The 9,763-nt window shown below is 57.3% G+C and overlaps 1 long non-coding RNA gene across 1 annotated transcript; it reads right to left on the minus strand.

The window, feature by feature from the left end:
* Nucleotides 1-5,067: 5,067 nt before the first annotated feature.
* LOC142819492 (uncharacterized) lies at nucleotides 5,068-9,539 on the minus strand. The gene is made up of 4 exons (XR_012897413.1): nucleotides 9,410-9,539; nucleotides 7,106-7,362; nucleotides 6,652-6,717; nucleotides 5,068-5,256 (listed from the first exon to the last, which is right to left on the minus strand). It is a non-coding gene; the product is annotated as an uncharacterized LOC142819492 (long non-coding RNA).
* Between the last annotated feature and the right edge of the window lie 224 nt (nucleotides 9,540-9,763).

Genomic DNA, 9,763 nt, shown 5'->3' on the forward strand with positions numbered 1-9,763 from the left:
CGTGGAGCGTGGTGCACCCTGGCTGAGCACCATGGCCAGCTGGCCGGGCAGCCGCTCCTCTTTGCTCCAACCCAGCTGCCCTGAGCTCAGCCCAGGGAGGCTGCGCCGTGCTCCTGCTGTCGGGAAGCCCTTCTTCTTTGCTCCATCCTAGCTGGAGCCAGGTGCAGCCTCCCCGGGCTGAGCGCGGTGCAGCTGGGCTGAAGCAAAGAGGAGCAGCTGACCGGACAGCTGGCCATGGCATTCAACCCAGGTGCACCCTTCTCTGCGGGAAGGAGGAGTCAGCCCTGGAGGAGGCGTGACGTGGGGCTTGCCTGCTCCGCGGGGTGAGGGAGGGAGAGAGACGGAGTCCTGGGAGGAGGCGAGTGTAGGGGACTCCCTGCTCCCGCTGGCACCCTGTCCCCTGCTGCAGAACCCTGTCCCCTGTCCTCCCACTCCCTGTCCCCTCTTGCCCACTGGCATCCTGCCCTCACCCCAGAACCCTATCCCCTGCCTGCATTGCCATGCTGTCCTCTGCCCCAGCACCCACTAGCACCCTTCCCCAGCACTATGTCCCCTGCCCCCACCAGCACAGCTGGGGCCACATTAAAACAGGTTCCCTGCCCTTCTCAGAAATAAAGACAATGCAGAAACATGTTGTGTTTGACATAGTCTTTTATTTAAAAATGAAGTCTAGCCAACAAACCCCCAATTGGGGCCAAGCCCCCATCTGGCTGCAGCATTTTAACACTCTTGCACCCCCACCCAGGCCCTAGATCTGAGCCTATCAGACATTGGACCCCCCTTCCCATAGCCCCTCACATACCCCAACCCAAATTCCTGCACCCTCAAATCCATCTAACCCCAACACTCTGCAGCCTGGAGCCCCCTCCCTGAGCCAGGGTCCCCTTCTCCACCTCCTCCTGCATCCAAATTTCCTCCCAGAGTTTCCCCTGTTCCTCTCACCCCTTCCCACACCCAAATCCCTCATTCCCACCCCAGAGCCCACACATCCTGTCACAGCCCAGTGAGGGTACGGCTAGACTGCAGGAGTTTTTTAGGGTTCCAGAAAAACTCTTCTGCATCCAGGGATGAATTTGTTCTCCTGATTTTTTGGTGGAAGAGCGAACATGCTCTTTCGGTAACCCTGTATTCCTCGTTCCACGAGGGATAAGGGGGCTTCCAAAAGAAGGGGTTTTCTGACATTTGGTTCAGTCTAGACAGGCCAAATGTTGGGAAAACCTCTTCCTGCAGAAGAATTGAACAAAAAAAGCGGCAGTATAAGGGTTGGGGATAGCAAGTGATGGAGAGGAGGAGAATAAAGAGGGCCGGAGGGGGGAGGAAGGGTTCAAGGAAGGGGTGGGGTCTTGGGGGAAGGACAGGGTGGTAGACCTAGGCTCATTCTGTCATTTAAAAAGTGATCTTGGGTGTAAAAGAGTTGGAGACCATTGCCCCAGACCCTCGTTTAAAAACTGCTCCACAACCATTTTAACGTTAAGTGCCAAAAGTCTGGTTCCATTTTGGATTAGGTGGAGCCCATCCTTCCTCTACAGGCTCCCCCTTTCCAGATGTTTCCCCAGTTCCTAATACATCTAAACCCCTCCTGTCTGCACCATCGTCTCATCCACGCATGGAGACGCTGAAGCTCTGCCTGCCTACCTGGCCCTGCGTGTGGAACTGGAAGCGTTACAGAGAACACTACCATAGCGGTCCTGGATTTAATCTTTCCTAGCAGCCTAAATTTGGCCTCCAGAACCTCTCTCCTACCCTTCCCTACGTCATTGGTACCTACATGAGCCACCTCCCCAGCACTACACACTAGATGTCTCGACAGATCCGCAACCTTCGCACAAGACAGGCAAGTCACCACACGGTTCTCCCGGTCACCAGACACCCAGCTGGCACTGCTGGGGCCATGTGAGATGTCAAATGAAAGCTGATGTTCTACTGATTCTATGTATGTTGTTCAAGTAGTTGTGTGATATCTGTATGTGGGGTTATACATATGGACTCTGTGTTGCTGCTGGAAGATTCTCTGTCTGAGACCGAGCAATGGGCAAAGACTGTTCAGTCAGTGACGATGCTAATTAGCGAGGCTCCAGGGACCAGGCTCTCAAGGTGCCCAATAAACACCTGAGGCATGTGTCTGGATTCAGCAAGTATCATGGCTGCTGACGTGGGGCACAGGGATAGGTCACTGGGCCATGTGACCTGCTCCAGCTTGGATGATACCAGGGACGGATGTAACATGCCATGAGGCAGACTCCATCTGGCCTTCAATTCCGCTCCTGATTCCAGATGCAGCCTTGTGAGGAACAGCGAGCCGGGAAGAATCGTTGGCCCATCCTGACGTAGGATGTACCCCAGAGACTTTTAAGATAACAGATTCTAACATCTCTGCTGAGAGCCTGCATTGAGAACCTGGTGATTGGTGCATGTGATGTATTCTCCTTCACAACCTCACTCTCCTGCTTTTCTTTCTTTTAGTAACAAACCTTTAGATTGTAGATCTAAAGGATCGGCCCAGCGTGATCTTGTGGGTAAGGTCCAGAGTGTAAATTGACTGGGAACTGTGGCTGGTTTCTTGGGACCGGAAAGACCTGTTTGGGTAGGTGGGATTGGGTTGTTTAACCCCTCACCTGTGTTAGGCCCGGGGCTGATTGTGGCACAGGGAGAGCTGGGGTATATGAGGGGTTTTGCTCGTGATGCTTCCTACCGGCCAGACTGGCAGCTGAAGAGCTCGGTGAGACCGATTTGTGGCCTGTTTGCGAAGGTCTCCAGTTTGGGGCTGTAAGGAGCCCTGGTTTTGAGCAATTCACCCTAAGCGGATGCCCTAAGCTGTTCCCAGACCCGGCCTGGTCCGTCACAGGGGCCAACCCTCTGGAGCTCCCCTTGAGACGTGGCCGGTGAGATGGGAGCCCGGGGCTGCCTGCCAAGACTTGTGGCTGCTCTCTGCCTGCTAGCTGTGGGGGCTTAGGGAAGGGGCGTAGTAGGCGGCAGGGCACAGGAGGAGCAGGGGTGGGAAGAGGCCGCTCCTGAGGCAGATTCAGGGGTTGTCCAGGGCCTGGCACCCATCTGGAGGTGGCCCTGCCCCTATGCAGCCCCCTCCCTCAGGGTTGCCAGGAGTCCGGTTTTAAACTGGACTGTCCGGTATTTGAGGATTCTGTCCGGGAAACAAATTGAGAAAATACCGGACATATAAAATGTCGGGTATTTTCTAATTAGGACACTTTTAATATTATTAGGAGTATCAGTACCTAGTTGGGAACTGCCTGGCTGGTCGACACGCTCCTGCTGAGTGAGCATATCTACCAGCCAGGCGATATGCAACTACGTGAGGGGGGCGGGGCTTGGGGTTGGACTTGCTTGTGCTTCACCAGGACAGTGCGCGGGATGGGCAGCGCCCTGGTGCACCCGAGTCAGTCCCACTCCCCGCCGGCTGATTCTTTTGCCCAGCTCCCCCTGGCCCCCTCCTGGTCAGCCTTGCTTTCCGCCAGCCAGTCCCTCCCCAAACCCAACCCACCCCCCGAGCCAGCCCTGTTTCCCGCCGGCCAGTTCCCCTCCCCCCCCATCTGAGATCAAGTGTGTCCAGTATTTTTTCTGAGCCATCTGGTAACCCTACACCCCACCCCTGCTCTCCGGGACAGCCCTGGAAGCAGAAGAGAAGGTTACTCCCACACTGGAAGAAGCCGAGCACAGGGCAGCGACCCCTCCGCTCCGGTCGATTCGGTGTGGAATTGCTCGGGAGCGAGGCGGAAGGAGGATCCGCTCGCTGGCAGCGGCTGTGACCTGCCTGCGTGTCTAGGCCCGATTTGTAAGGGCGCATGTTTAAGTGAGGGCCTGAAATCATGGGGGGCTGGAGCACACGACCTGCGTGGGGTGGCTGAGGGATCTGGGCTTGTTCAGTCTGCAGAAGAGAAGAGGGAGGGGGATTTGGGAGCAGCCTGCAACTCCCTGAAGGGGGGTTCCATGCAGAGAGGCTGTTCTCAGTGGGGGCAGGTGGCAGAACAAGGAGCAATGGGCTCAAGTGACAGCAGAGGTCAAGGTTGGAGATTAGGAACAGCTATGTCCCCCTCCCTAGCAGGGTGGGAAGCACTGGGCTGGGTTCCCTAGGGAGGGGGTGGAATCTCCATCCCTAGAGGTGTGTAAGCCCCGGCTGGACCAAGCCCAGGCTGGGATGATGGAGTTGGGGTTGGTCCTGCTTTGGGCAGGAGGCTGGACTCCACTGATGAGGTCTCTGCCCGCCCTATGAATCTATGAAGTGAGGTGAAACTGGGGGTGCGTGAGACCAATCAGCCTCCTGAGGGGGGCAGCGGCCTAGGGGGGCTGAGCAGCGCGACTCTGTCCTGTTCCTCACTCCCCTTGGACGAGGCAGAACCCAACGGGAACTTTCGTGGAATTCTGCGAGTTCAACTCGGGGCGTGACAAGGCAGCGCTGAGATTCTTGGCCAGCAGGGGGCGTTGTGGTCCCAAGGGCAGCTGGGAAGCCCAGGGCTGCGGTGCTGTGAACTGGTCAGACTGGGAGGCAAGAGTGACTGACCATTGCAGTGAGTCGGCGTGGCAAGGGAGCCAGGCTTTGTGCTCAATAAGAACTTTTAGTGGGAAAGGGGGCGGGGTTGCTGTGTTTGAAAAGGGGGCAGGCTTTAGGAAGCCTCGGTTTTACCCCAGCTGGGGAGGAGAGTGGGGTCTAGTGGTTAGAATAAGATCGGGACTGGGAGTCAAGACTCCAAGGTTCTGTCCCCAGTGTTGGGAGGAGAGGGCTCTACGGCGGGTGACTGGGACGCCCATCGAGGGGCGTTGTCTCAGGCAAAGGCCCTTAGCTCCTTCGAGTTCAGTCAGCGGCCCAGTGAGAGGAGCACTTGCTTTGAAGTCTGGATTGGCCTCAATATCCCAGGGCGGCGCTAGGGGGCGCTGTGCTGCGAGCTCTCCCCAGGCAGTCCGGGGTGCCCCACGCCGCACTAGGGGGCGCTGTGCTCCAAAGCTCTCCCCAGACAGTCCGGGATGCCCCACGCCGCACTAGGGGGCGCTGTGCTGCAGGGGTAGGGCAGCCCCCAAGCACACGGCATATGAAAAAAAGAGGCAAAGGGCAGGTCTAGGCAGACACTTTATTGGGCTGCGTTCGTGTCCCCCGCCCCCCTGAACCCATCACTTGGAGCCGGGTGATTTCGGCCCCGGCTGGTCGGGATCCGCGATGGGCAAAGGGGATCAGAAAGGGCAGCAGATCCCACAGTAATTCATCCCGGGACAACACTGGCAGCAGAAGCGACACCTCCGAGGCCCCTGGAAGGGATGGAGAGACCAGAGTGAGGCCCGTCACCGCGCCCCCGATTCCTTCGCCCAGGCCCCTTTCCCCTCCCGGAGCCGGGGGCAGATCGCAGAGTCCTGCCCTCACCCTCCGCTCTAACCACCAGACCCCACTTCCCTCCCACAACTAACGGGAACAGCCAGCCCTGCTGGCTCCCAGCCCGGCTCCCACATCCCTGCCAGGACGTTTCCTTGCGGCGTTATTCCCAGGAGTGGCACCTCATGGATCTTTGTAGGTCAGTGGTCCCCAACGTTTTGGGGCTGCCGGGCGCCTGGGGGCGGCGCTGCTCACGTGCTGCGCATATGGGGGCGGGGCCGCTCACAGGCCACGTGAATGGGGGCGGGGCCAAGAATGTGCCGCACGCCCGAGGTCGGCACCGGCATGTGCTGCGATCCCGGACAGGGTCTGCCCAGGTTCCGCGCGGCGCCCCCGGGGGCGGGGCCAAGGCCAGCGCCAGGGCCGGCAAGGGCACGCGCGGGGGCCGGGGTCAGGGCCAGGGCACGCGCAGTGCACCTGGGGCCGGCCATGCGCCCGGGGCTGGCACCTGCTGCATGCCCGGGGCGGGGCCAGTCCAGATTGCTCCACGGGCGCATGTAAAGGGTTGGGGACCACGGCTTTAGGTAACCAGGGGCCGACTCTACCCCTGGAAGAGGCGGGGCCAGGGGCAGAAGGGGCGGGGCTGGGGAGGAGACTTCCGCCACAGCTGTCTGGGGCTGGAGGCTTTGAATTAAAAACCCAGCAAAGGCCTTGCCGTTCCCAGCCCCCTACTGCTGCGTTGCCTGGCCACCGCCCGGGGCAGCGGCAGCTGTTTACAGGGCTCGCGGCTCTGGCCCCCCCGGGGGTAGCGCGGCGACCCAGAGCTGGGAGCCATTTCAATAGGATCTGGCTGAGCTACTGCTTGGAAATTCGGGGGCACGGGCAGCAGGCTACAAAAAGAATCTGCCAGATGCAGTCCACAGGCCGGACCCAAGTGTTAGGGGCCGGCATCTCGCCCAGCCCTGCCTGAAAGGGCTATGACCACTGACCACCACTGCCCTCTGCTGGCCAGGAGAGCTGTTTGTTGATGAGATCCTGCCCTGAGCTATTGTTGGGGCTAAGCCATGGGATAGTGGTGGTTTGGATTTGTGGAACTCATTGCCACAGGGTGTGTTAGGGTGTGTCCAAAGGGATCCCTCCCACAGGATTTCCCAGGGTTAGCCTGTGGGACTCCCTGCCACTGGATATTAATGCTTCAATTCTTTGGGATATTTCAGGCATTAATCTCCTGAACCACCTGCCACCAAAAGTTACTGGATTACCCCTGGCTCACACCATGCCCCTCCCTTCCCCCACCAGTCCCAGCACAAGCCACGCCTCCGCCTGCCACTTACCACTTCTCTCATCATGATCTCCTTGTACTCGTCTCCTCCTTCCTCTATAAACTGGGACTCCAGGCCCTGGCAGAATGGCAGAGCAGGGGTCACTTGTGCCCCACGGTGTGTTTGCCCAGCACCCCTGCTCCAAAGCCCATCTCCAAAGAACGTCTTGAGCACACAGCTGGGCTCAGTCCCAAGTGCTGTTAGGATAGTGGGGGCTAGTGGTCAGAGCAGGGATGTGGCTCTGGAAGGGGAGGGAAGCCCACGGTGAGAGAGCAATGGGGATAGAAGAGGGGCTGAGAGGCAGGAGGGCTCAATTCCATTACCAGCTCTGCTGCTGACCTGCTGTGAGTCCCCTGGGCAGTGCCTCAGTTTCCCTTTTACTGCATGGGAAGCCCTTGGGGCAGGTTCTCACTGCCTGTGGAGGCAGCACCTGACACATGGGGACTGGACCCGGCTCCCCACTCACCCCCGCCAGGGATAATCCGCAGGCTCCCTCGGCACAAAGCAGGGCCACGCCCAGGAGCAGGGCAGCCAGCATCTGGACTCGCATCTTCTCTCTGCGTTGGGTCTCCTCCAGGAACAGGTGAATGGGGCCGGGAGCCACAGGGGCCTGGATTTATACCCTAGTCTGGTGCCCTCGTGCCAGGGGAGCCAGTGAGGAGAAGGGAGGGGGTTCCTGGAAGGCAGGGCTGGAGCAATTGTGGTTTACCTACCGGCCACGTCCTTTTGGGAAAGACTTCTGGAGTTATACAACATGGGACGTTTTACCAAACCCTCCTGCCTATAACCAGGTGACAACACCCATCCCCCCGCCAGTCCTGGCTCCCAGCCCCTGCTCGGACCCTCTGCCCCTCTCCCTCTGCCCCACAGGAGCCCACAGAGTGGGGTGGAAATTCCAGGGGTGCCAGTTTGGGCTGCACGTATTCCTGTAGGTTACATCACAGGAACTACTCGTTCATTAATTCTATGTCTTCAGTTCCTGGAGACATCCCGGAGGGCGGCAGCCAGAACAGATTAACTCTGTGGGAGGCCTGGGGCTGTTGGATGTTGTGGGGTGCCCTAGGCTCTGTGGTGGATGGGCGTGGGACGGGGTAAGGGCTTCATCTGGAGGTGCAGGATCTGGGGGGCTGGGGATGAGGACTTTGGGGATCAGGGGAGCTTTGGGTTGGGGTAGGGTGACCGTATTTTAAAGGAACTTTCCTCCTCATGCCCTCCTGCAGGTGTCCCAACTTTTTCTAATAAACAGGTAAATTGTCGTGTATTTTTTTATCCCCCCCCCCCCCATCACAAGTTAGGTTTCTGGGGATGCCACTGAGAGGGTCAACTCAGGGCACATTGCTTAGAGCCAGGGCTGCTTACAGCCCGGTGCTGGGCGTTCTCCGAACCAGCCCCACAGAGCACTTGTGTTCCCCACACCGGCCAGCAGGGAGTCACACAAGCAACCCCTCAGACACTCCAGCTTTATCTGCGCCAGCACCAGCATCGCTCCTTACACGGGGGAGAGGTCCCAAAAACCAATCCTAGAAGCCCAGGGTGGGCAGAGACCTCAGCAGTGGAATCCAGCCCCCTGCCCAAGGCAAGACCAACCCAACTCAATCATCCCAGCCATGGCTTTGTCCAGCTGGGACTGAAAAACCCCTAGGGAGGGAGATTCCACCCCTCCCTAGGGAACCCAGCCCAGCACTTCCCCACCCGCCTAGGGAAACAGTTTTTCCTAATCTCCAGCCTAGACCTGCCCCACTGCCACTTGACACCATTGTGCCTCGTTCTGCCACCTGCCCCCACTGAGAACAGCCTCTCTCCAGCCTCTTTGGAACCCCCCTTCAGGGAGTCGCAGGCTGCTCTCAAATCCCCCCTCACTCTTCCGCAGGATAAACAAACCCAAATCCTACAATCTCACCAACTCCGAACAGGCCTTCCCCATCCCAAATGAGCAGCCACAGTCCCAGGTCAATCTGTCCCTCCGATCGTACCCCACAGAGCCCGTTCTGGGCTCGGTTCTTGGCAAAGATGCTTCAGAAGTGATGAGCTTGAATGAAGGCAAAAATAGAGGAACCTCCCGGGACCCTTCTATGCCCTTGCACAGATGATACCAAACTGCTCCACATAGTTAAGCCCCAAACAGACTGTGAAGAGCTTCAAAAAGATCTCACCAAACTGAGTGGGCAACAAAATGGCAAATGAAATTTACTGTTGATCAATGTAAAGTAATGCCCGTTGGAAAACATAATCCCAACTATGCATACAATTTAATGGGGACTAATCTAGCTATAACCACTCAAGAGAGAGATCTTGGAGTCCTTGTGGATAGTTCTCTGAAAACATCCACTCCGTGTGCAGTGGCAGTCAGAAAAGCAAATAGTCATTTAAAAAGAGCTAGAGAATAAGAAGGAGAATATCTTATTGCCTCTATATAAAACCATTGGACTCCCACATCTTGAATATTGTGCACCGATATGGTCACCTCATCTCAAAAAAGGCATCTTGGCATTGGAAAATGTTCAGAAAAGGGCAACAAAAATTATGAGGGTGGGAGTGCAGGAATAAAGGGGGGCTCAGCGCTAGATCTGGCCCACAGGGAGCTGAAGGCAGGATCCAGGCATAAGAGCCTGCCTTCATAGTTCTCCACAGAAACCCCAGCTTGGAGGTAAGACGACCCTCAGCTGCATGGGGGGCCCTTGTGTAACAGGAAAGAGAGCAATACAAGAATTGCCTCAGGAGTAGAGCTCTCGTAAATTAAGCCACCAAGTTCCCTAATTTGGGGTCTTACCGCAAATTAGGCCATCCAGTTACCCCATCTGCTGCCAGTAAAATAAGGCTTCAAAATGCACCATATAAGGAATCAATAAGGAGGATCTGGGGAAAGGTAGCCTCTCCGTATCAGGAAGCAAATCGGTCGGGTCCGGAAGGGGCAACCTTCACCTTATTAGGAAACAAAAGGATGATTTGGAAGAACGGGATAGGACGAGCACTGAGGGAAGGGTGGGGATAAAAGATGTTGTAACCACAACTCAGGGCTCACTCCGTTGGTCGCGAGGTGGAGGGGAACGAGAGGTCTGGATGCTGTAACCGAATAAATTGCCCCTTACCACTTCACTCAGCTTCGTCCATCATTCGGCCTTGC

The sequence above is a fragment of the Pelodiscus sinensis genome, chromosome 24 (genome assembly GCF_049634645.1).
Source record: "Pelodiscus sinensis isolate JC-2024 chromosome 24, ASM4963464v1, whole genome shotgun sequence".
NCBI lineage: Eukaryota > Metazoa > Chordata > Testudines > Trionychidae > Pelodiscus > Pelodiscus sinensis.